We start from the raw sequence: 26,838 nt of genomic DNA, 5'->3' as shown, positions 1-26,838 counted from the left end.
CCGAATAAGGATGCTTTACTGAATCAAGGCCTTAATTCTAACATCATGCTGCTAACATTGTATTTGGGTCTATGATGAGTCTCCTCAAGCTACAGTCCCATTTCTCTCCCTCTCTCTTGTTTATGTAAATCAATTACTACTCTTTATCTTCCTAGTGACACATCATAATTTAACATAATGTGAGAGATAAGGTATTAGACAGTGAAGTAAATTCCATTCACACACCCCCCCCCCCCCCCGTGGATATTGAGAAAAGTTTGCTTTAAATACTTAGTAAACTATGAAGAGATTACTGATCAATCACTCCTGTCAAAACAAAACAAAAGCCAAGGACAACTTTTAAAACTCAAGTTTGTATATTTTAAACTATTTTCCAGAAAACCTTATAATCAACGGTATTAAAGTCTGCTGACATATCTAGAAATACCAGAGTAAAAAGGGCATGCCTGCCCTGTAGGCCCCTTTTGGCCAAACATGGCTCAGCAGCACCCTGCCTCAGTATCCCCTTCACTAAGGCTCCTCAATAACACTATGACAACACCACACCTTCTTCGGGTCTGACTCATTAACACACAAAAAAAGAGTCTCTTCCACGCCAGTCTCTCACTCATCTCCCCTCCCCTGGAGGTCCGTCTTGAAGTTTCCAAGCTGGGTGCAACTGTCAGTCTCTCCCACCATTGCACCTTGGGTTCCTTTAATCACTCCTTGCTATCTTCTGAACATCCACTCTTAGGCATTCCTACCTGGAGTCTATCACAGCTCTATTTCTTTTTCTAAGAATTACCATTGCATCGAGTCCATATTTTAAAATATTTTGGATCATCAGCAAGTATTTGTCAGGTTCAGCAATGTAATACAATGTATTCAGGCAATTCAGTATGCTTATTACGGCTATTGCCATTTTGTAATTGTTCATATGATCTTGGGTAAGAAAGGCATTTGTGCTCTCACTTTAGCACCTAGAAAATAGAGGCTCAGAATGCTAAACAACCACAAGACTCATCATCCTGGAAACAGGAATAAACTATAATCCCTAGAGTAAAAAGAAAAGGAGTACTTGTGGCACCTTAGAGACTAACTAACATTTCCACTGAATGCATCCGATGAAGTGAGCTGTAGCTCACGAAAGCTTATGCGCAAATAAATTTGTTAGTCTCTAAAGTGCCACAAGTACTCCTGTTCTTTTTGCGGATACAGACGAACACGGCTGCTACTCTGAATCCCTAGAGTGTAATCTTTCCCAAGGCAGGTTTCAGGGCTTTAGCAAGCCAATGGGTGAAAGCTGTAATTACAACTGCTTCTCCCTGTAATTGGCCTAAAAGAGAGAGGATTTCCCTTTGCAGCTTTATCACTTCTTCATAAACATGAATACAAGATTGCATTCATTCAAAAAACCCCAAAGAATTATTTGATGTAAAAAGCATTGGAGACCTCCTCTCTTCTGAAAGCATAATTTGATTAACAAAAGCAGAGATCGAATCCATCCAATAAAAACACTTCTTCAGAGATAAAATTCTGCACATTTGACCACTGAATTTTTTGTGACTCTTTACTGAAAAAATTTCCTTGTGTAAAGAGAACCCTATTGATAGATCCTCTGCTAGAGCAAACAGGTGTCGCTCCACTGAAGTCAACGGAATGACATCAGCTTGAAGGAAGCAGAGGATCAGTTCTTTAGAGTTTGATTTGATGAGGGAAAAATTAAACGGATTAGGAAGAAAACAACAACTTCCGTTGAAACAAAGCATTTACAGTTGGGAGAAGTATGTTTTACTATGGACCAACGATTTTTCATGTGAGGAGTGGATGCATACTAATGCTCCGTAACTCATCAACACCATGTTTGCTATGTGGCCAAGGGATTGCTATCATTTATTTTAAATTCTATACTTTATATGTTGAAAACCAGTATTACTTACTGCCATATGGTGTACATTACAGCATCCAGAGGGTTCTAATAAGTTTAGCACCTGCTATCCTTTGTGAAAGTAATCACCAGCAACCATTCCCTCTATAAAGATTTTTTTTTAATTTGCAGCCTTATGATCTATGAAATTACAGCATGAATCATGAGAAAAAAGTGCATTTGGTCTGATGTGTACTCATGTGAAATGTGTTCTAATTATTATAAATAAATTACAAAGTATACATCATTTATACTTATTCTAAATTTGAACATGCCTAGCTAGACTGAGTCTTCTTTGGTATTTTGATTGATGTGCCAGTTGACAGATAACCGGACCAAATCATTCCCCTCCTCCCCCCAAGGACTGGTAAGGTTAAAAAAGATTATCCTGATCAATTTTAGCATTTCATTTTCTGTTACAATGGCACAGATGAAAAAATGCTTTTATAACAGGAAATGGATCCTTTAAAGCACCTATGGAAAATTTCACTTATAGAAGAAGGCACAATTCCAAATTGACAACTTCAAGCTCTCATTGTTTAGAGGTGCTTGGGAGGGATTTGTGTTTTACTTTGTTTTGTAGACTTATATGAACATAGCTGAAAATGAAATAGCAAGAAAGCAACTTGGATCACATCCATTCATAATAATGTTCTGAAAGAGACATTTTTCTTTGTGTATCCGAGTATGAGATACACTACTCATTAATCTGCCAGTGCAGATGAACCCCTATTTGGCTGAGGTTTCAAATTTCCTTGAGCTGGTGGACCTCTTCTGGTGGCTTCATAGAACACTATGATCATCTTTTATCCTTGACCATTGAAATGCCATCCTCATGCCAAGGTCATTTAGGTATACAGAGGACTTGCAATAGATGAAGTTTCAGGAGCAGAGTTGTGCTGGTGGCAATGATCACGCCCTGAGATGAATCAATTGTTGTAAGAAGTTTTGTTTTGTTTTTTTAGATTCTGGGTTGTGACTGGTGGAGATGAAATATAGCATCTGCAAAGCCCTGGCCAGTTCTGGATGATGGATGTGCTGGTGAACCCCAAATATTTTTGCTCAGAAACATAATTGTTTCTTGCTGCACGTTTTTCAACCCATTGTGTGTATAAAATTAAAACTAAACGGAAACAGACGACCTGCCCTGAAGAGTGGCATAGGGAAGAGAAGTGTCAATGTCATTTTTGGTTGAATTTCAATCAATCAGTTTCACTCACTGAGGTTCTGGATGCACTAGAGGAAGTTGATTTAATCTCAGAGACACTGTTCACTACCTAAATCTAGCTACGTTAAAAGAACAGAAAGACAACCAAAAAAAAAAATTAGGACACTGATTAATTCTGGGATGAGAACTGTGGAATGAGAGAGGATGGTAAAATATCATACTTTTGTTGCTGTCCTAACAAGTTGGGGCACTGTGGTAAGCCACTGAAACCTGTGTCATCTAGCTAAAGTCAGACACATGCCATCCCCAAGGACAATAACCGCAAGTATTTGCCATGAGAGCTCTTTAGCCCAATGACAATATAATAGCATTTGGAATAACAGACTTTGATTGGAGCTTTTCATTAAACCCTCCCTCCCCTATCTCCATAGGCCTTGCATTGTTCCTGTTCTGATATTATGAAACTGGAAATTTTTCATAAAAAAATATTCATCCCCTATCATTGCTACAATTTTATTTCAAATAATATTTCATTAACACCACATTATTATATCAAAGTGAACTAGTGCTCTAGTCTAGTATTCTGGCGATAGATCAGGCTGCTGACCATCCATAACTTTAGTGATTTAGTACACATCTGGAATACTGATTAGCTTAGATCATCTCTCTTAGATCCTAACAGGCTTTCTTCCAACCAGATTACTTTGCTTATTCTCTCTCATGTCAACTTTTAGAAACATCTGTCCTTAATAAAATGCCTGATGACCCTTTATCTTATTAGTGTAATACACTGTCAGAAAAAGACACATTACTGAAAAAACAGTGCTCTCCTTGAGAAGAAAGGTCTAAGAACACATTCAACATATTTTATTTTCAGAATGAAACTCAGTCAATATGTAGGAAAACAGGAAATGGGGTTCCTACAACTAAAATAGGGCTGCTAGAGGTAAATCCATTTTCCTGTTACTACAAGTATGCTCCCACAAAACAAGCTGCTTTCTCATAAAGTTACCCCATCAAAGATTCTGAGTTACAAGCTACTGTTACCCAATGAAATTCAGGCCTTATTCTCTTATTGAGTAAGAGTCTTCCCTTCCCCACTTCTGTATTATAGGAGATTTGGAGACAGCAGATGCCCAAGTATAGGACACAAATTAAGTCAAATTATAATAAACACGTCTTTTCCAACAGGTGTTTTGCTGGACAGTCTTTCCAGTGACAACATCAACAGCAATAGCTGCATCACTCTGTAACTGTAGATGTATGTCCAACTCATTATGATTTAAATGTTTTTACAGAACATAAAAGTATAGACAACTATATTTTCCATGATTTCTCATTGATACAGCCTTGTTCCAGACTTTGGCAGTGGTCTGGGGAGATGAGACTTTGGTGAAACATACAGCATATACAAAATGTAAAGAATCACAATCTGACATGGTCTCTGTTCGTAACTGAATTTATTTTATAGTGAAATAAACACCTGATAAGAAAATGTAGAAAGTAATTCATTACATAATAACACTTACGGGACTTTACACATCTTTAAATTGTAATACAATTCTTAGCTAATTATAAATACTGAAAAGTGGGGAGTATTCCTGAAGGTCCCTTAATGAGGAAAATGCAGAGGACAATACACTGTAATGATGATTTTCCTGTCAGGATTTCAGAAATTTTTGCAAATCCCTCACTATAAACTCTGGACCACAAATACTTGAGTGTTGGACCGGGGTATCCCTACAGTGGTTACTTCTCAGTGTTGTGAAGTAATCATAAATCTTGTTAATTAGGGTTGACCCAAGCATAATATTTTAGTTCTAAATATTTCACAAATTATGCTGCAGCACCTGGAGTCAGACAGTACTAGAAATCTTCCTTTTCTTTTAGAGTGACAATGTCTGACTTTTTTGTGTTGCAGAAATATTCTTTTAAAAAGAAGTTGTCGGTGAATTTAGAGGTCACGAAAGGTGTCAGGTTGCTAGCCCCGGAGATTGAAAGTCCACAGGTAGACCCAAGGAGTTCATGCAGCAGCTCAATTTTTTCTAAACTGTCTTCCCAAGTTAGCCTCAACCCTGCTCGACAGGAACTACCTGTGAGAGTGGGAAGATTGGATGTGATGCAGATGTGAATTTTCACTTTCTCACAGATTTCTGCCATTGCCAGATAAGGCAACCATTGTGAAGGGGACACATGTCCACTCGAAACAAGGACAACCAGCAACTTAAATTTTAAAAAAGGAGAATAATTTAAAACATCAATTCCTTTTTAAATAAAGCCACTATGTACTTTATGAGTTGCACACAACAGCGGTCAAGTGTAATAAATCCTTTGTGAGCAAACACCCAATCTGCCTTTACTCAATTAGGTAAAAGATAAAACTGTGACAATCAGATTGTGTAATGTTAGCTACCTAGAAGAAATGTCTAAAAATGTCCATAAATCATATTATACTAGATCTTTAAATGAATCATTTCCTGGTTCATTGCCTATAGGTACTGAAATGAATCAGCATGTGCAATCAAGCTGTACTGTCTTAGAGCAATTAATTATACAAAAATTAGGGTAAAATAGTAAAATTGGACTTTGTATGCTGCATAAAAAAATCAGATGAGCTCTCATTCCTGATGTCGCAGTTGGGGACACCAATGAAACAATGCGGTACTCCCAACAAAGGCAGTTTCTGCTACTGTATCTTTTAGCAAGTTTATAGCAATATATAGCTTTCATATTTTTGTTAATACAATCCTCTCTCTCCATGGAACGAAGGAGTTTATTTGTAATACTGAGTTTAAATGTGATATTAAACACTGCAAAGGATTTCAATGGAACAAAATCTATTTCGGTTGAGGAAGTGTTAAAAGTGCATGATATAATAAAGACTATGTTTTAAAGCTTAATATCACCATAGGCCAGATACTCCTTTCTGCTATGGAGCGAGAAAGAAGCAAAGGGATAGAAAGGCAGCTTTGTAACATGCTTGTTTCCCCTTCCCTACAAGAAAACACATAGTGGAGATCCACAAGCATGAGATGCTTGTGTGGGTGGGTGAGTGAGGAGGCAGGGTTGAGGGAGATGCACTATTCTGGGGAACAGCCACAGTGTATGGCACATTCCCCCGTAACCCAGTAGGAATGCATGTGGAAGTTAGCACTGCCACAAGCCGTTTTCAATCAATTACAGTCTAACTACAATATCACTGTATAGGCTATGATATTTCTGCATGCTGTAGTTATAGGAAGTGCTGACCTTTAGTTACTCTCCTATTAACACTAGTTAACTCACGTGATTAAGTAAAATAAACAATTAATTGCGATTAATCACAGCTAATTTGCGATTAGTTAAAAAAATTAATGGCAATTAATCGAAGTTTTAATTACACTGTTAAACAATAGAATACCCACTAAAATTTATTAAATACTTTTGGATGTTTTTCTACATTTTCAAATATATTGATTTCAATTACAACACATAACACGAAGCGTACAGTGCTCATATCATTTTTAGAGTGCAAATATTTGTAATAAAAAATATAAACAAAAGACATAGTATTTTTCAATTCACCTGATACAAGTACTGTAGTGCATTCTCTTTATCATGAAAGTGCAACTTAGAAAGGTAGATCTTTTTTTTTGTTACATAACTGCACTCAAGAACAAAACAATGTAAACTTTAGAGCCTACAAGTCCACTCAGTCCTACTTCTTGTTCAGACAATCACTGAGACAAACAAGTTTGCTTACATTTACGGAAGATAATGCTGCTTGCTTCTTATTTACAATGTCACCTGAAAGTGAGAACAGGTATTCACATGGCACTTTTGTAGCCGGCAGTGCAAGATATTTACATGCCAGATATACTCAACATTCATGTGCCCTTGCTTCAGTCACCATTCCAGAGGTCATGCTTCCATGCTGATGATGCTTGTTAAAAAAATAATGCATTAATTAAATTTGTGACTGAACTCCTTGGGGCACAACTGTATGTCTCCTGCTCTGTTTTACTCGCATTCTGCCATATATTTCCTGTTATAGAAGTCTTGGATGATGACCCAGCACATTATTTGTTTCAAGAACACCTTTCACTTCAGATTTGACAAAATGCAAAAAGGTACAATTGTGAGATTTCTAAAAGATAGCTACATCACTCGATGCAAGATTTAATAATCTGAAGTGCCTTCCAAATCTGAGAGAGATGAGGTGTGGAACATGCTTTCAGAAGTCTTAAAAGAGCAACACTCCAATGTGGAAACTATAGAAGCCGAACAACCAGAAAAGAAAATCAACCTTCTGCTGGTGGCATCGGACTAAGATGATGAAAATGAACACAGAATCATAAAAATAGAAGGGATCTCAAGAGATCACCTAGTCCAGTCCCCTGCACTCAAGGAAGGACTAAGTATTATCTAGACCAGGGGTGGGCAAACTTTTTGGCCTGAGGGCCACATCAGGATTTCCGAAACTGTATGGCGGGCTGAGTAGGGAAGACTGTGCCTCCCTAAACAGCCTAGCCCCGTCCCCTATCCGCCCCTTCCCACTTCCTGCCCCCTGACTGCTCCCCTCAGAACTTCCGACCTATCCAACCCCCCCTGCTCCTTGTCCCCTGACCGCCCCCCCCCAGGATCCCCCCACCCCTAACCGCCCCCCCCCCCAGACTCTACCCCCTATCCAACCTCCACTGTTCCCTGTCCCCTGACTACCCCGTCCAGAACTTATGCCCCATCCAACCACCCTCTGCTCCCCGTCCCCTGACTGCCCTCCGGGACTCCCTGCCCCTTATCCAACTCCCCCCACTCCCCGCCCCTTACTATGTCACTCAGAGCAGCAGGACTGGCAGCCGCGCTGCCTGGCCAGTGCCAGCCACACAGCTGTGCTTCCCGGCAGGAGCTTGCAGCCCCATCGCCCAGAGCACTGGCGGCACAGTGAGCTGAGGCTGTGGGGGAGGGGGGACAGCAGGGGAGGGGCTGTGGGCTAGCCTCCCCGGCCAGGAGTCAAGGGCAGGGCAGGATGGTCCCACAGGCCGGATGTGGCCCACAGGCCATAGTTTGCCCACCTCTGTTCTAGACCATCCCTGACAGGTGTTTGTCCAATCTGCTCTTAAAAATCCTCAATGATGGAGATTCCACAACCTCCCTAGGCAATTTATTCCAGTGCTTAATGACTCTGACAGTTAGGAAGTTTTTCCTAATGTCCCTCCTAAACCGCCTTTGGGGCAATTTAAGCCCATTGCTTCTTGTCATATCCTCAGAGGTTATGAACAACAATTTTTCTTTCTCCTTGTAACAACCTTTTATTAACTTGAAAACGGTTATCATGTCCCCTCTCAGTCTTCTCTTCTCCAGACTAAACAAATTCAATTTTTTTAATCTTCCCTCATAAGTCATGTTTGAGACCTTTCATAATTTTTGTTGCTCGTCTCTGGACTTTCTCCAGTTTGTCCACACCTTTCCTGAAATGTGGCACCCAGAACTGGACACAATGCTCCAGTTGAGGCCTAATCAGCACGGAGTACAGAGGAACAATTACTTCTCATGTCTTGCTTAGAATACTCCTGCTAATACATCCCAGAATGATGTTTTCTTTTTTTGCAACAGCGTTACACTGTTGACTCAGATTTACCTTGTGATCCACTATGACTTCCAGATCCCTTTCTGCAGTATTCCTTCTTAGGCAGTTTTTTCCTATTTTGCACCTGATTGTTCCCTCCTACGTGGAATACTTTTCATTTGTCCTTATTGAATTTCATCTTATTTACTTCAGACCATTTCTCCAGTTTGTCCAGATCATTTTGAATTTTAATCCTATCCTCCAAAGCACTTACAACCCCTCCCAGCTTGGTATCGTCCACAAAATTTATAAGTGTACTCTCTATGCCATTATGTAAATCATTGATGAAAAATACTGAACAGAAACGGACCCAGAACCGATCCCTGTGGGACCCCACTTGTTATGCCCTTCCAGCATGACTGTGAACCACTGGTAACTACTCTCTGGTAATGATTTTCCAACCAGTTATGCACCCACCTTATAGTAGGTCCATCTAGGTTGCATTTCCCTAGTTTGAGAAGGTCATGCGAGACAGTATCAAAACTCTTTTCAGACATGTGTATAGAATGAAAGGTGAAAGTGGACACCAACGGGCAGAAGCCTATGGACTGATAATGATCATGATTAATATGTGCTTGATATATGCTCGTGATTGTCTATAAAAAAAGATCATAAAATGTAATGCTTAAAACTAACTTCTGCTTCATGAAGAATGGTTAAATTTCCTTTTTCCAAGTATTTAAAAATGACATTTATAAATAACATGGTGTAAAACTACTATCACAAATTACAAATTAAAAGTTTTTCAAAGTATAAGCATTTTACTCGCTTGGGCACATTTGCCTCATGGCACACAAATTTGAACTCTCCTTCAAAAATTTGCACAGAAGAAATTTTTTGTGCACACAGCCTGTCAAAAATTAGAGGGAACATTGATCAAAAGCCTTACTAAAGTCAAGCTATACCACATCTACTGCTTCCCTCCTATCCACAAGGCTTGTTACCCTGTCAAAGAAAGCTATCAGGTTGGTTTGACATGATTTGTTCTTGACAAATCCATGCTGTTATTTATCACATTATCTTCTACGTGTTTACAAATTGATTGCTTAATTATTTGCTCCATTATCCTTCCAGATAGAGAAGTTAAGCTGACTGGTCTGTAATTCCCTGTGTTGTCCTTATTTCCCTTTTTATAGATGTATTTATATATATAAATATATATATTTTCCCTTTTCCAGTCTTCTGGAATGTCTCCCGTCTTCTAAGACTTTTCAAAGATAATTGCTAATGGCTCAGATATCTCCTCAGTCATCTCCTTGAGTATTCTAGGATGCATTTCATCAGGCCCTAGTGATTTGAAGACATCTAACTTGTCTAAGTAATTTTTGACTTGTTCTGTCCCTATTTTAGACACTGATCCTCCCTCATTTTCACTGGCATTCACTATGTTAGATGTCAAATTACCACCAACATTCTCGGTGAAAACTGAAACAAAGTCCACCTCTGCCATATCCACATTTTCTGTTATTGTCTTTCCCCCCTCACTGAGTAACGGGCCTACTCTGACATGCATTGGTCTGCACTGCTTTGGATTGTTATCGAGCAGAACCTGTCATCATCATGGACACATGTCCTCTAGAATGGTGGTTGAAGCATGAAGGGACACATGAATTTTTAGGGCATCTGGCATATAAATATCTTGCGACACTGGCTACAACAGTGCCATGTGAACACCTGTCCTCACTTTCAGGTGACATTGTAAACAAGAAGAAGGCAGCATTATCTCCTGCAAAATTAAACAAACTTGTTTGTTTTACAGCCTGGCTGAACAAGAAGTAGGACTAAGTGGATTAGTAGGCTCTAAAGTTTTACATTGTTTTGTTTTTGAATGCAGTTTTTTTGTATATAATACAACATTTGTAAGTTCGACTATCATGATAAAGAGATTGCACTACTGTACTTGTGATGGGGGAATTGAAAAATACTATTTCTTTTGTTTTTTACAATGCAAATATTTGTAATAAAAATAAATATAAAGTGAGCACTGCACACTTTGTATTCAGCGTTGTAACTGAAATCAATCTATTTGAAAATGTAGAAAACATCAAAAATATTTAAATAAATGGTATTCTATTATTGTTTAGCAGTGTGATTAATTTTTTTAGTCACTTGACAGCCCTAATTAACACCCTTTTATTATCACTTGCTGTTCAACTTTTTGGGGGGCGGGGCTGAATTTTTTTATGCTTATTCTCGACCCAGAAAGGAATTTTTGAAAGAATGAAGATAGTTGGTTTTGCCAGGTCAAAGTTATGTATATTAAAACAAAAAAATCAACACTTTCCTCATATATCCCAACATAAATTTTGCACACAGAAAACTCAAAGAGACCTTAGGGCTAAGCCATCTGTGTCTGAATGAAATTATGAGCATTTAAGGTTTCTCCATACCAGCAGAATTCACTTTTATATACCCAGTAATACAGAACACTACATCTAAGGAAAGCAGCTGGAGTTAGATTTCCATAGCATAATTTGGAATTTCTTGATTTGTGTAAAACCTCAAAGTTAATGGTAGATAAAGTACTTTATTTTTTTTCAATGTAGGTAACACTTAGGATAAAAAAAAAATCCAGACTTCAAAATTCTGATTTGTTAATCCTAAATGAACCTAAACTTATTGTTAAATAGAATCTGAAATTTTTATAGACTTATATTAATTCTTATTAAATGATCCTAGAGACTTTAAATAATGAAGAATTATATTTTATCAGATACTTGTATCTTACAAATAATTTTTCTATTCATTTCCCCATTAATCTACTGCAAATTATGAAAACTGCCTTTTCTTCTCTCATAACTAAAGTGAGAAAAATGACATCTTTCCATGCCCTGCTAGTAAACTGTAACTTGTATAATATAATTGGGAGGGATTCTAATATAGCCAGTATGTATTTCCAAACAAAGACTGAAGGTAACAAATGTGAAGTGAAGGTCACAAGGACTAGAGAGGAAGTGGTGAATTAAATAAATGGCTTTCAACTAGACACAACTGTAAAAGGAAACCAAATAAAATAATGTGGAAAACCAGTCGGCAAGCCCAGTCAATGGTGACCGCGCCTGCTTACAAGGCTGTTCTTAATACAGTTCTTTAGTCAACAGTACAGTATCGTACTTATTCTGAACAGCCAAGGAAAATTTTTCTGCTCTGCTAAGAAACTCACAATCCTCTAACTGCTTTTAAATGTTTGTTGCTCAGTATTTATATGTGGATCAAATTGACCATCATATCCTGACAATCTCACGTGATATGTATTAAGTACAACTACACTTTAAAAAAAAAAAAGGCATATCTTTCTCCAAGCCTGGATGGTTCTAAACAACCAGATGGTGATGAGAGAAAAAGTGTAAACACGAATGCTCAGAAGATTGCTTAACAGTGTAAACAGAAAATGAAAGAAGGAAAGGTACGATTTCCTACTTTTTAAGGCTGCAGAAACACCTACTTTGCTCCAGTGATACCATAAAGTCAGTGTAGTGGTTGGAATGAAGGTTCCCAAATACAAATGTAATGAAGATTTACTAAGACCGTTATTGTATGTTAACATCACAAGTTACTAAGACATTTTTGTGGAGATTAAATGATTATGTAATACATAGACATTTAACCCTGCATAAGTATGATTTTAATCAGTCAGTGTTTAATGTTCTCATTCAATGTATATCAAGTAAGTATTTGGGCATCTCAATGCAAAGCCACGAAGTCAAGATGATGAATTTCCATTTAATCAGTTTTTTAAGTTTCCATTTTCAAATTCTGGCAGAATTTGGTCCTTGCTAATGAATGCAGGGGACTAGTAACACTGGCTAGAGTGTGCCATATGGTAAGCAGATGCTATGCAAGCTTCCTCACATAGAACTGCCAATGCAACTCCAGCCAAACATTTAGCAGCCAATGCTATTCTGGTGTGAGGCCCCTCCAATGGCTGCCAGTTGTACTAAATTGTGCTAGACTGTGGGTGTTTTCTGAGAAGGAGAAATGTCCACAAGAGACTGATCGTCCAAGCCATTTCAATATCCAAACCGGATTTAAGAGGCAAGAAGCTAGTGTCTCAGCCTATAACCCTACCAGGTCACATTTTAACAATGTTATGTCCTATTCACCGTAATGCAGCCAATGCGAAAATGACCTGACTAGCACTGTCCAGATCTTGCAGTTATTCTGTTAACAAGATTATTAAAATGACTGAAACACATTCAGTCATGATGATTTGACCATTTCACTTTGGCATTGAAGTAAGTCTCTCTAGTTATTTCTTAATACACCCACCAGTACAGTATCTGAGCAAATACAAATCTCCATAATGTTAGGAGTCAATCAGAAAAACCTCCTAAAACAACCACCAATTATTTTCTTTTCCCATGTGATTCTGTGAAAGTGACTAACTTGAGATTATTTTTTTTTCCTTTTTGTTTCATCCTACCTCTATGGTAGTTACTGATAGAAAGGGAAAGAGATGAGTCCCACATTTCATCCTGAAAAGAGAGAGATCTTTGATCATCCCAATAACTAGCAGAGGAGAGTTCCACAGACTGAGGGCAGCTGTCCTGAAAGGCCAATCCTCTATATGTTTGAGTTGCATGCTACACAGTCAGCTCTATTGGACAGAGGTAACTATTCAGGAAGATCCTGGCCACAGACAGAAAGAGAAGTGGTCTTTGATATAGTTGAGAGGTTCAGGTCACCGAGGCCTTTGAAGATAAAGATCAGCTATTCATAGATTCATAGATACTAAGGTCAGAAGGGACCACTCTGATCATCTAGTCCGACCTCCTGCACAGCGCAGGCCACAGAATCTCACCCACCACTCCAATGAAAAACCTCACCCATGTCTGAGCTATTGAAGTCCTCAAATCATGGTTCAAAACTTCAAGGAGCAGAGAAGCCTCCCTCCAGTCAACCATGCCCCATGCTACAGAGGAAGGCGAAAAACCTCCAGGGCCTCTCCAATCTGCCCTGGAGGAAAATTCCTTCCCGACCCCAAATATGGCAATCAGCTAAACCCTGAGCATATGGGCAAGATTCACCAGCCAGATACCCAGGAAAGAATATTCTATAGTAACTCAGATCCCATCCATCTAATATCCCATCTCAGGGGATTTGGCCTATTTACCCTGAATATTTAAAGATCAGTTACTTACCAAAATCCCATTATCCCATCATACCATCTCCTCCATAAACTTATCGAGTAGAATCTTAAACCAGATAGATCTTTTGCCCCCACTGCTTCCCTTGGAAGGTTATTCCAAAACTTCACTCCTCTGATGGTTAAAAACCTTCGTCTGATTTCAAGTCTAAACTTCCTGGTGGCCAGTTTATACCCATTTGTTCTTGTGTCCACATTGGTGCTGAGCTTAAATAATTCCTCTCCCTCTCCTATATTTATCCCTCTGATATATTTATAGAGAGCAATCATATCTCCCCTCAACCTTCTTTTAGTTAGGCTAAACAAGCCAAGCTCCTTAAGTCTCCTTTCATAAGACAAGTTTTCCATTCCTCGGATCATCCTAGTAGCCCTTCTCTGTACCTGCTCCAGTTTGAATTCATCCTTTTTAAACATGGGAGACCAGAACTGCACACAGTATTCTAGGTGAGGTCTCACCAGTGCCTTGTATAACGGTACTAAAACCTCCTTATCCCTACTGGAAATGCCTCTCCTGATGCATCCCAAAACCGCATTAGCTTTTTTCACAGCCATATCACATTGGCAGCTCATAGTCATCCTATGATCAACCAATACTCCAAGGTCCTTCTCCTCTTCCGTTACTTCTAATTGATGCGTCCCCAGCTTATAACTAAAATTCTTGTTATTAATCCCTAAATGCATAACCTTACACTTCTCACTATTAAATTTCATCCTATTACTATTACTCCAGTTTACAAGGTCATCCAGATCCTCCTGTATAATATCCCGATCCTTCTCCGAATTGGCAATACCTCCCAGCTTTGTATCATCTGCAAACTTTATTAGCACACTCCCACTTTTTGTGCCAAGGTCAGTAACAAAAAGATTAAATAAGATTGGTCCCAAAACCGATCCCTGAGGAACTCCACTGGTAACCTCCCTCCAACCTGACAGTTCGCCTTTCAGTAGGACCCGTTGCAGTCTCCCCTTTAACCAATTCCTTATCCACCTTCTGATGTTCATATTGATCCCCATCTTCTCCAATTTAACTAATAATTCCCCATGTTGCACGGTATCAAATGCCTTACTGAAATCTAGGTAAATTAGATCCACTGCATTTCCTTTATCTAAAAAATCTGTTACTTTTTCAAAAAAGGAGATTAGGTTGGTTTGGCACGATCTACCTTTTGTAAAACCATGTTGTATTTTGTCCCATTTACCATTGACTTCAATGTCCTTAACTAATTTCTCCTTCAAAATTTTTTCCAGGACCTTGCATACTACAGATGTCAAACTAACTGGCCTGTAGTTACCTGGATCACTTTTTTTTCCTTTCTTAAAAATAGGAACTATATTAGCAATTCTCCAATCATTCGGTACTATTCCTGAGTTTACAGATTCATTAAAAATTCTTGCTAATGGGCTTGCAATTTCAGGTGCCAATTCCTTTAATATTCTTGGATGAAGATTATCTGGGCCCCCCGATTTAGTCCCATTAAGCTGTTTCAGTTTCGCTTCTACCTCTGATATGGTAATATCTACCTCTATATCCTCCTTCCCATTTGTCATGCTACCATTATCCCCAAGATCCTCTTTAGCCTTATTAAAGACTGAGGCAAAGTATTTGTTTAGATATTGGGCCATGCCTAGATTATCTTTAACCTCCGCTCCATCCTCAGTGTTAAGCGGCCCCACTTCTTCCTTCTTAGTTTTCTTCTTATTTATATGGCTATAGAACCTTTTACTATTGGTTTTAATTCCCTTTGCAAGGTCCAACTCTACTCGACTTTTAGCCTCTCTGACTTTATCCCTACATCTTCTGACCTCAATTAGGTAGCTTTCCTTGCTGATCCCTCCCATCTTCCACTCCCTGTATGCTTTCTGCTTCTTCATAATCACCTCTCTAAGATGCTTGCTCATCCAGCTTGGTCTACAACTCCTTCCTATGAATTTTTTCCCCTTTCTTGGGATACAGGCTTCCGATAGCTTCTGCAGTTTTGATTTAAAGTAATCCCAAGCCTCAACTGCCTTTAGATCCATAAGTTCTTCAGTCCAATCCACTTCCCTAACTAATTGCCTTAATTTTTGAAAGTCAGCCCTTTTGAAATCAAAAACCCTAGTTGCAGATTTATTTTTGTTAATCCTTCCATTTAGTTTGAACTGAATTAGCTCATGATCACTTGAGCCAAGATTGTCCCCTACAACCATTTCTTCTATGAGGTCCTCGCTACTCACCAAAATTAAATCTAAAATGGCATCCCCTCTAGTCGGTTCAGCAACTACTTGTTGAAGGAATCCATCAGCTATCGCATCTAGGAAAATCTGAGCCCTATTATTATTACTAGCACTGGTCCTCCAGTCTATATCTGGGAAGTTAAAGTCTCCCATGATCACGCAGTTTCCATTAGTATTTACTTTATTAAAGACATCAAAAAGGGCTCTATCCATAACCAAATTAGATCCCGGAGGTCTATAGCACACCCCAAGCACTATGATAGGAGAGGCTTTACTAGTTTTCTTCCCCAATGTAATTTTTGCCCAGACAGACTCTGTCTTATCCATTGCATCGCTTCTTATTTCTTTACATTCTAACTCATCGTTGATATACAATGCTACTCCACCCCCTTTACCTTTGTTTCTGTCTTTCCTAAGCAGCACATACCCTTCAATACCTGTAGTCCAGTCATGACTACTATTCCACCATGTTTCTGTTATCCCTATAATATCTGGTTTCACTTCCTGCACCAGTAGCTCTAGTTCCTCCATTTTGTTACCTAGACTCCTCGCATTGGTGTATAAACATCTTAATTTTTGCTGTTTGGCCTCGCTCACATTTTGTACCCTATTAGGCACAGTCATTCTACAGTCATTATAACCTATTAGACTAGTATCCACACCGCCCTCGCTCCTTATATACATTCTCCTACCCATGGCTGTATCCTTTCTTACTTCATCTTCTTCCCTCTCAATGCTAAAATCTGGCGTGGAGATTTTCCGGACATCTCCCATCCATCTCCCCCCAATTCCTAGTTTAAAGCTCTCTTTATCAGTTGTGCCAGCCTCGATCCTAGAAGTCTATTTCCTTCCCTACTCAGATGAAGTCCATCCCGAGAGAACTGACCTCTGTCCGTGAATGCCTCCCAGTGGCCATACATCCCAAAGCCCTCCTTATAGCACCACTGCCTAAGCCATCTGTTGACAGTCATAATCTTGTCAGACCTTTGTTGCCCTTCTCTAGGAACAGGAAGGATCCCGCTAAAGATCACCTGAGCCTCAATTTCCTTAAGCGTCTTCCCCAGCCTAGCATAGTCTCCCTTGATACTTTCCAGCGAGAATCTGGCTGTATCATTTGTTCCCACATGAAGGATAATTAGGGGATTCTTTCCCGCTCCCTTGAGGATCCTTTTCAACCTCAGGTCTACATCCCTTATCTTAGCACCCGGAAGACAGCACACCCTTCTATTCTCAGGATCAGCTCTAGTTACAGGCCTGTCTATTCTTCTCAATAAAGAGTCCCCGATCACATAGACCTGCCTTTTCCTGGTGACAGTGCTATTCTCCAGTCTCTCCCCTGTTCCCTCTGGCTGCAAGTTCTTTCCATTCCTATTTTCCCTTACAATTCTCTTCAACCCATCCTGTATCCTCCTGGGGCTCATAATTGGTGTAGTCTCCCTTGACTCTTCCCCTTTTTCTATAGGGCTAGCCTCTCTTCTCTTCTTCCTTACCCTTCCACCTTCAGCGACTACCTGCTGAGCCCCTTCTTCATTTTCCAACTCTGCAAACCTGTTCCTAAGCTCTATTTCTCCTTCACTAGCCCGTCTTTTTCTCTGCCTGGTTCTTTGAGTCACATGTTTCCACTGACCACTTTCCTCATCCAGTCTCTCCTCAAAATTCCCCAGCCCTGCTTCCACCCGAGAGTCTGAGCTTTTCCCTTCAGATACCTCATATCTTTGCTCCATCATCTGCTCAAACCCCTTCCTAAACTCAACGAGACTTTCCACCTGCATCTCCAAACCTCGGATCTTTTCCTCCATCAGCTCTATCAGACGGCATTTCATGCAGACAAAACTCTTACCGGTTCCCCCCTCCAGGATCATGTACATACCACAGCTTCCACATCCAGTCATCCTCAATGTGTCTTTCACTGCAGGAGTCACTCCCACAGCTGCTTCTGTATCTGTCATCTCCTTCCCACCTAAATCCTGTTAATCTGGGAAACACAAGCCACACCAAAAAGAACACCCCCCCCAGCAAAAGCAAACCCCAAACAAGCACCACAATCCAAACTCCCCTGTTTAGAGCTCTGTTTGCTAGTTCCTGTGCCGCTGCAGCTGTCTGTGCCGCTGCCTGGCTACCTTTATAGGGCCCCTAGTCAGAAGCCCCACCCCCTAGGCAGGGCTCAGCTGCTCTCTCAGCACAAAGCCCCACCCCCTAATCAGGCTCAGCTGCTCTCCCAGCACAAAACCCCTACACACACAAATACAAATACAAAACCAAGTACAACTACCTTCTCCTCCAACAGAACTCCCACTCAAACTCCCCTGTTTAGAGCTCTGTTTGCTAGCTCCTGTGCCGCTGCAGCTGTCTGTGCCGCTGCCTGACTGGCTGGCTACCTTTATAGGGCCCCGTATCATCCAGTTTCCTCATGGCAATCATATTTATCCATAATTACAATAAACTGCAGCAATGGCGTCTAGGGCAATGAATGTGCAGACTGCTGTGGCCAGGTAGCATCAATCAGAAAGGGGCATGGCTTATTAGCCACCCAAGTTTAATAAGAGTACTTTGGTTATTGAGTTAAGAGTAGTGGTGCAAGTATGGTGGTACGGTACGGTACGCTGTACCAGTCAGATATTTCTCAATTTCTCCTCCTTTTCCCCACTCCGGGGAAAAGGAGCAGAATGTGGGGCTGCCGGGCAGCCCTATGCAGGCAGCTCCTCTGGTGCAGCTGTTGTACCGCCCCCAGACCTGTCCTCTGGCAGGGCTGCTGTACAGACCTCGGGCAGGAGGACTCAGGAGACACGGCTGCGTGTAAGGGCTGCGGGCGGTACAGCAGCAGCGCCAGAGGAGCTGCACGTTCTTCTCCTTTTGCCGCTGCAATTCCTGGGATAGCTCTGCAGTTCAGGGCTCTCCTGGGAACTGCAGTGGCAAAAGGAGCAGAACATGGGGCCACACGGCGACACCGCACCGGCAGCTCCTCCAGCACAGCTGTACCACCCGCTAGCCCTTCCACGCAGCTGTGTCTCCTGAGACCTCCTGCCCGGGGTCTGTACAGCAGAAGTCTCCAGCACAGAGGGAGGAGGACAGAACCCCCCTCCCTCCCAGGTAACGTGGGATGGATGTGGATCCTAGGGAGGGAATAAAGAGAGAGTAGGGGCCTCAGGCTGGGGGAGAGGGGGTCACGTGCCCCCCCTTTGTGTCCCTCCCATGAGTGCAGTGTACCAGCAAGAAATGATTGCTACTTGCACCACTGATTAAGAGTTATTCAGAAACAATATGGAGCCTAGATGGACTCCAAGACTGTGCACCACTTCAATGATTGAAAACTGGAAGACAGATGCCTTGACTGAGGGCAATGTTATAGTTTTGGCTTTTTTCCTCAAAAATTCTCTTCCCCATTACCACCACCTTAATCTTGCCTTAGTTTGGCTTCAGCCAGTTAGTCTTCATCTAGATTTTTATCTTATTCAGGCACCAGGAAGCTGGGCTGAGGGTGTTATGTTTGAACTGAAGGGGAGGCAGACATGGATATCATCTGAAGACCATGGGATCTCACCGTCTCCTGTATAGGTTTCATGAACAGGATGGGGATAAAACTGAGCTCTCCGTGAGCGTGCTTAAAAGATGCAGTTGCAGTCTTTTGTCATCTGTGCAAAACAAAGGATCTTTCAGGCCGCTGAACAAATGACTGAAAATATGATTATGATTCTAGGTAGACTGCCAGTTTTATAACAATAGGTCCAGGAAATCATTCAAAGTACAGAGCAATTTAATTTTGTGATGAAAACTGAAGTTTCACTGTAACTGGAGCCTATCTTTAGGTCACTTGTGGCACCTTAGAGACTAAAATTTATTTGAGCGTAAGCTTTTGTGAGCGACAGCTCATTAGTCTCTAAGGTGCCACAAGTACTCCTTTTCTTTTTGCGAATACAGACTAACACGGCTGCTACTCTGAAATCTCTCTTATTCATGCAGCTGTAGGGGAACACCTGTGAAAAGTCTTCCTCACTCCACGACTGGAGGTGCAACAGATGGTTCTTCCTCACACACAATCTGTCCCATACAAGAAGATTACAAGGGGCTCCGTCAGCATGACTCCCTGCCATCTCTATTGAGGACAGACAGAGGTGGGGAGTGGCATTTGTATAGGTCTCTGCCTCCCTTCCATTGAGAAGCTGATCAGAGAAGAGGTGTTAGGCCCCTCTTCCCTATGAAACTTCACCTCTTCCAGGGGCTTACACCAAAGGTAATATTTTCAAGTTATTAACAAGTTGAAATGTACAAACAACAAAGAATTGATTAGCAAGGAAGGAACCACGCCTTAACAGAGGCACCATATACTGTAAAGGCAAGTCTATTTAAATGTTAGCAAACCCTAAACAAAGTTGAGATGGGATTTCTCTTATAATCCTTTTTTTCACTCATATTCCTTTTCATCTGTTCTTCCCTATCCCCCAACTTATAAAATATATTTTTTTTCTTTACAGAATGTATCTAGCAATGTATAGCTCCTAAAACAGCTGCTCATAATACTATAGTATTTTAGGTTTCAAATCCCCATCCATCACATTTCTGATAGCAGTTGAAAAATGTTTTTCTTAATCCTGGGTCTCTTAAATGCCCACAAGAAACTCATCATCAGTCTTTCAACTTAGCCTTCCCCCAAAATGACCTAAATCACATATTTAAAAAACAACAACAGTATCTGGAGAATGAAGGAGAGAGAGAGAGAGGGGAATTGAAATATCAATCTTCTGTTCACTAATAAATTTGTAAGGCACTCAGTTACCACAGTGATGAGTGCAGTAAAACAACTCACATAGAAGGATTAGAAAAATGTTCTTGGAAAATTTTTAGGGATCCTTAGCAGCAGCATGTAGGAAAAAACAAAAACACACCATAGAACCATTTCATTTGAATCACACCCTTGTCCCTAGCCATCTTGTTCAAAGATTAGTTCAAAACAGAAGCCCTTCTGTGGGACACATAGAACTGGGCAGTCTGTTCTCAGGAAACAGTTTATTCAATGAGTTTCACTCTCTGTTTATTGTTTGCAAAAGGACAGTCATTCAGTCAATAAGTTATTTGCTAATAATTTATTTTGACTCTTAATTGGTGTATGTGATTGTCATCGAAGTCACACAGTATTAATTCTATTCTGTCTAGATGACTAGCTTTCACACAGGAGAATGGAAATCACTGAGATTTCAAGATGGCTGCACAAATACTTTGAGTTCTATGTTCCCAATCCTGCAAATTGCCCCATTCAGGTGGCCCCCTGCATTTGTGCACAGCCCCTCAGAAATCAGTGGGGCTCAGTGTGGAGCAACTTGAAGGATCGGGGCCTAACATGTTTGTACAAGTCTTCATGGGACTTTTACTTTCTGCAGATGTTCTCGCAAAAAGTATCACAAACAAAAGCTTGAAAAAAATGAATAAAAAGATAAAGTGAATTTATAGGATTTATTCAAACAAATGTTGACAAGTTTTTTTTTTTTTTTTTTTTGCAATATTATCTCAGTTCTAGCCTTCTGATTTCCAGCAACTCAAGCTCATTAAGTTCCACTCAGTGACAACATGGCCCATTTGCTCTTCCCCAGGATTCCTAATCTGAGTGGCAGCGCTGCAAAAAGTCTAGCAAAGAACAAATTTGGAGCCTTCAAACAAGTCAGCCCAGGCAGATGAGAGGAAGCAAGTAGAAAGTAGTAAGGAAAAGGTAAAGGTTTCTTTTTGAGAAATTATTTTCTTTACATGAAAACATTTAAAACGTTACACAAACATGGAAAAAACAATTTCCTAAAAAGGAAGACATTAACATTAGTTTTTTTATTTTTTTCCCTCTAGCAGGAAACTCTCCTTCACAAACAGGATGGTTGTCACTTTTCATTAACACACAAAATGTAGGTTTGGTGCCACATGACATTTGTTTGGAATGGACATTTTAGATTTGTATACGATGGGACATTTATCACCAATTTTTGTATTCAGACTGATTTTTCATTTTAAAAGGGGCATTTATTTGCTGCCAGCACGACTTTTCCAACTGAAAACATGGATAGTTGTAGCTGGGAAGAACACGATTGTAACAAAAAAAAAAAAAAGGCAGGGAACTAACTTCAATAATTATCTTTCCTAGCTGCATCAAAAATCCTAGTTTCACTACAGCTTCCGCACTTTCCAGTACTTTCATTTCCCTAATCCCTTCCCACTTCCTCCTTTCCCATCTCCCCACGGATGCAAAGGTTTCAGTCAAAGAAAAACAGATAGCACCAAAACAGAGTTTCAATCCATGGAGAACGCAGGGCAGCAATCCCAAAAGAGGCCAACATGGCTTCTAACTCAGTGAAAACAATGGAAGATGTCAGACATCTTTGAAAAGGGCAAAAACCCCCAACAAAGACTGGTTGCAGATGCTCCTGTGATCTTGAGCAGGCTGCAAAAAAATATCAGCTGTGGGACTCATGATAAAAGCCTTCAGAGTTGGCAAGTCTCGGATGCCCTTAACTAGTGATCTCCAAAAAGGAAGGTCTTTATTGATTAACTTTTTGGGGGGCCATCTTATCTTTGCATCCAAAAGATAGACACTTAGACACTGGACCAAGTCAAAGAGACTCTCTGCAATTAAGGGGACAGTTATGATTCCTACTGTTTCAGCTTGGTTGGGTTGATAGGTTTAGAGTATTGTCTTAAAATGTCAACCCAATGCATTCCAGGCACTGCATGTTATTTACTTATCCCTTTATCACTCCCTTAAATCTTGCAGTCAAAACAGAGGACTAGAGTTATGTTTTTGTGACGAACAGGGATATCAGCTGGTGGGAGAAACATTTGGACTCGTGGACACATGAAACTTTAGCTTACTTCACAGCAAAGGATAACTTGTCTAATTAGAATTACCCTGAAGAGCAGAACAACCTCCACTCCAAAAACTGTGTGAAAATCAGAGGAAAAAACTATTAGGGCCTAGGTATTTCCCAAGTTTTAGGTTGGGAAGCTTGGTTCATCTAATATTCCTCTTTCAGTGTTGTTTAAATGTGGAAACTTGACTTTTTAAACTAGTCTAGGCTAGACAATGATTTGCTCAGATTCAACCTGGAGTGCCTTAAACCTACGACAGAATTTCTGGAAGGTTATGTCTGGATATTTTTGGGTTTTCTTTGAATTGGCTTTTCCACTTTTATTTGGCAAATTATGTGTTTTAAATTTTTTTCCAGACCACTTAAGCAAACATCCTGTCAGTTTTATTTCCCACTTTTTTTTTGGTGAAGGATTCTTTCGGCTAAGTAGAAATGGCATGCAAATTAAATAATGTATTCAGTTCCTCTCCTAGACATCTTGTTACATTAAGCAGGGGTTACAAAACTGATGTTTGTGCTGAATTTCTAAGGTTTCATTTTGCATTGATATACAAATTATTCATGCATTCATTTTTAAGTTTTCACTGGCACGAATGTCGCTTAAGCTGATCAACTTTGCCCACAACAGTGAAAGATTATTTATATATGACAAAATATGAAATATTTCTATGGGCTTTGATTTTCTCACTTGTAGTATGTTTACTTGGTAACTAATAATATCACATATAGTATTGTATTCTTCGTCATTAAATAGTCTGCTATTTTATCATTAGCAGGAGGACTGCTCTTCCCGGAAATAAAAAATTATTTGGACTAAACACATCTCTGTTATCAAATAGTCTTATTTTTCCAGCTAGAAAATAAAAATGATTAATTAGTCATTACCACTGTAACAAATAAACCAAATCAATTTAACTTTTAAAACTGTTACTTAATCTATTCTGTTAAGAAGAATCACAATTTTAAATTCCTACTCAGGTAGAGCCAAATCCCTCTCTTCTGAAAGCGGAAAGGGCATATTAAAAAAATAAATCTGCGACTAGGGTTTTTGATTTCAAGAGGGCTGACTTTCAAAAATTAAGAAAATTAGTTAGGGAAATGGATTGGACTGAAGAACTTATGGATCTAAAGGCAGAGGAGGCCTGGGATTACTTCAAGTCAAAGCTGCAGAAGCTATCGGAAGCCTGCATCCCAAGAAAGGGGAAAAAAATTCATAGGCAGGAACTGTAGACCAAACTGAATGAGCAAGCATCTCAGAGAGGTAATTAAGAAAAAGCAGAAAGCATACAGGGAGTGGTAGATGGGAGGGATCAGCAAGGAAAGCTAACTTATTGAGGTCAGAACACGTAGGGATAAAGTGAGACAGGCTAAAAGTCAAGTAGAGTTGGACCTTGCAAAGGGAATTAAAACCAAGAGTAAAAGATTCTATAGCCACATAAATAAGAAGAAAACAAAGAAAGAAGAAGTGGGACCTAAACACTGAGGATGGAGTGGAGGTTAAGGATAATTTAGGCATGGCCCAATATCTAAACAAATACTTTGTCTCAGTCTTTAATAAGGCTAAAGAGGATCTTAGGGATAATGGTAGCATGACAAACAGGAATGAAGATATGGAGGTAGATATTACCATATCTGAGGTAGACGCGAAACTCGCACAGCTTAATGGGACTAAATCGGGGAGCCCAGATAATCTTCATCCAAGAATATTAAAGGAATTGGCACCTGAAATTGCAAGCCCATTAGCAAGAATTTTTAATGAATCTGTAAACTCAGGGGTTGTACCCTATGGCTGGAGAATTGCTAACATAGTTCCTATTTTTAAGAAAGGGAAAAAAAGTGATCCGGTTAACTACAGGCCTTTTAGTTTGACATCTGTAGTATGCAAGGTCTTGGAAAAAATTTTTGAAGGAGAAAGTAGTTAAGGACATTGAGGTCAACGGGACAAAATACAACATGGTTGTACAAAAGGTAGATCGTGCCAAACCAACCTGATCTCCTTCTTTGAGAAAGCAACAGATTTTTTAGACAAAGGAAACGCAATGGATCTAATTTACCTAGATTTCAGTAAGGCGTTTGATACAGTGCCACATGGGGAATTGTTAGTTAAATTGGAAAAGATGGGGATCAAAATGAAAACTGAAAAATGGATAAGGAATTGGTTAAAAGGGAAACTATAGTAGGCCATACTGAAAGGTGAACTGTCAGACTGGAGGGAGGTTACCATTGGAGTTCCTCAGTGATCGGTTTTGGGACCAATCTTATTTAACCTCTTTATTACTGACGTTGGAACAAAATGTGGGAGTGTGCCAATAAAGTTTGCGGATGATACAAAGCTGGGAAGTATTGCCAATTTAGAGAAGGACCGGGATATCATACAGGAGAATCAGGATGACCTTGTAAACTGGAGTAATAGTAATAGGATGAAATTTAATAGTGAGAAGTGCAAGGTCATGCATTTAGGGATTAATAACAAGAATTTTAGTTATAAGATGGGGACGCATCAGTTAGAAGTAATGGAGGAGGAGAAGGACTTTGGAGTATTGGTTGACCACAGGATGACCGTGAGCCGCCAATGTGATATGGCCGTGAAAAAAGCTAATGTGGTCTTGGGATTCATCAGGAAAGATATTTCCAGCAGAGATAAGCAGGTTTTAGTACCATTATACAAGGCACTAGTGAGACCTCACCTGGAATAATGACAGGTTTCAGAGTAGCAGCCGTGTTAGTCTGTATTCGCAAAAAGAAAAGGAGTACTTGTGGCACCTTAGAGACTAACAAATTTATTAGAGCATAAGCTTTCGTGAGCTACAGCTCACTTCATCGGATGCATTTGGTGGAAAAAACAGAGGAGAGATTTATATACACACACACAGAGAACATGAAACAATGGGTTTATCATACACACTGTAAGGAGAGTGATCACTTAAGATAAGCCATCACCCACAGCAGGGGGGGGGGAAAGGAGGAAAACCTTCCATGGCGACAAGCAGGTAGGCTAATTCCAGCAGTTAACAAGAATATCAGAGGAACAGTGGGGGGTGGGGTGGGGGGGAGAAATACCATGGGGAAATAGTTTTACTTTGTGTAATGACTCATCCATTCCCAGTCTCTATTCAAGCCTAAGTTAATTGTATCCAGTTTGCAAATTAATTCCAATTCAGCAGTCTCTCGTTGGAGTCTGTTTTTGAAGCTTTTTTGTTGAAGTATAGCCACTCTTAGGTCTGTGATCGAGTGACCAGAGAGATTGAAGTGTTCTCCAACTGGTTTTTGAATGTTATAATTCTTGACGTCTGATTTGTGTCCATTCATTCTTTTACGTAGAGACTGTCCAGTTTGGCCAATGTACATGGCAGAGGGGCATTGCTGGCACATGATGGCATATATCACATTGGTAGATGCGCAGGTGAACGAGCCTCTGATAGCGTGGCTGATGTGATTAGGCCCTATGATGGTATCCCCTGAATAGATATGTGGACAGAGTTGGCAACGGGCTTTGTTGCAAGGATAGGTTCCTGGGTTAGTGGTTCTGTTGTGTGGTGTGTGGTTGCTGGTGAGTATTTGCTTCAGATTGGGGGGCTGTCTGTAAGCAAGGACTGGTCTATCTCCCAAGATCTGAGAGAGCGATGGCTCGTCCTTCAGGATAGGTTGTAGATCCTTGATGATGCGTTGGAGAGGTTTTAGTTGGGGGCTGAAGGTGATGGCTAGTGGCGTTCTGTTGTTTTCTTTGTTGGGCCTGTCCTGTAGTAGGTGACTTCTGGGTACTCTTCTGGCTCTGTCAATCTGTTTCTTCACTTCAGCAGGTGGGTATTGTAGTTGTAGGAATGCATGATAGAGATCTTGTAGGTGTTTGTCTCTGTCTGAGGGGTTGGAGCAAATGCGGTTATATCGTAGCGCTTGGCTGTAGACAATGGATCGAGTGGTATGATCTGAATGAAAGCTAGAGTCATGTAGGTAGGA

General features: G+C 40.2%; 1 protein-coding gene across 5 annotated transcripts in view; it reads right to left on the bottom strand.

The window, feature by feature from the left end:
- The window catches only part of UST (uronyl 2-sulfotransferase), a 344,421-nt gene that overhangs the window by 110,824 nt on the left and 206,759 nt on the right, over positions 1-26,838 (bottom strand). The window lies entirely within an intron of this gene.

This window comes from Dermochelys coriacea, chromosome 3 (assembly GCF_009764565.3).
Source record: "Dermochelys coriacea isolate rDerCor1 chromosome 3, rDerCor1.pri.v4, whole genome shotgun sequence".
Lineage (NCBI taxonomy): Eukaryota > Metazoa > Chordata > Testudines > Dermochelyidae > Dermochelys > Dermochelys coriacea.
Note: the sequence above shows the minus strand (reverse complement) of the source record. Positions and strands in the feature narration are given on the sequence as shown.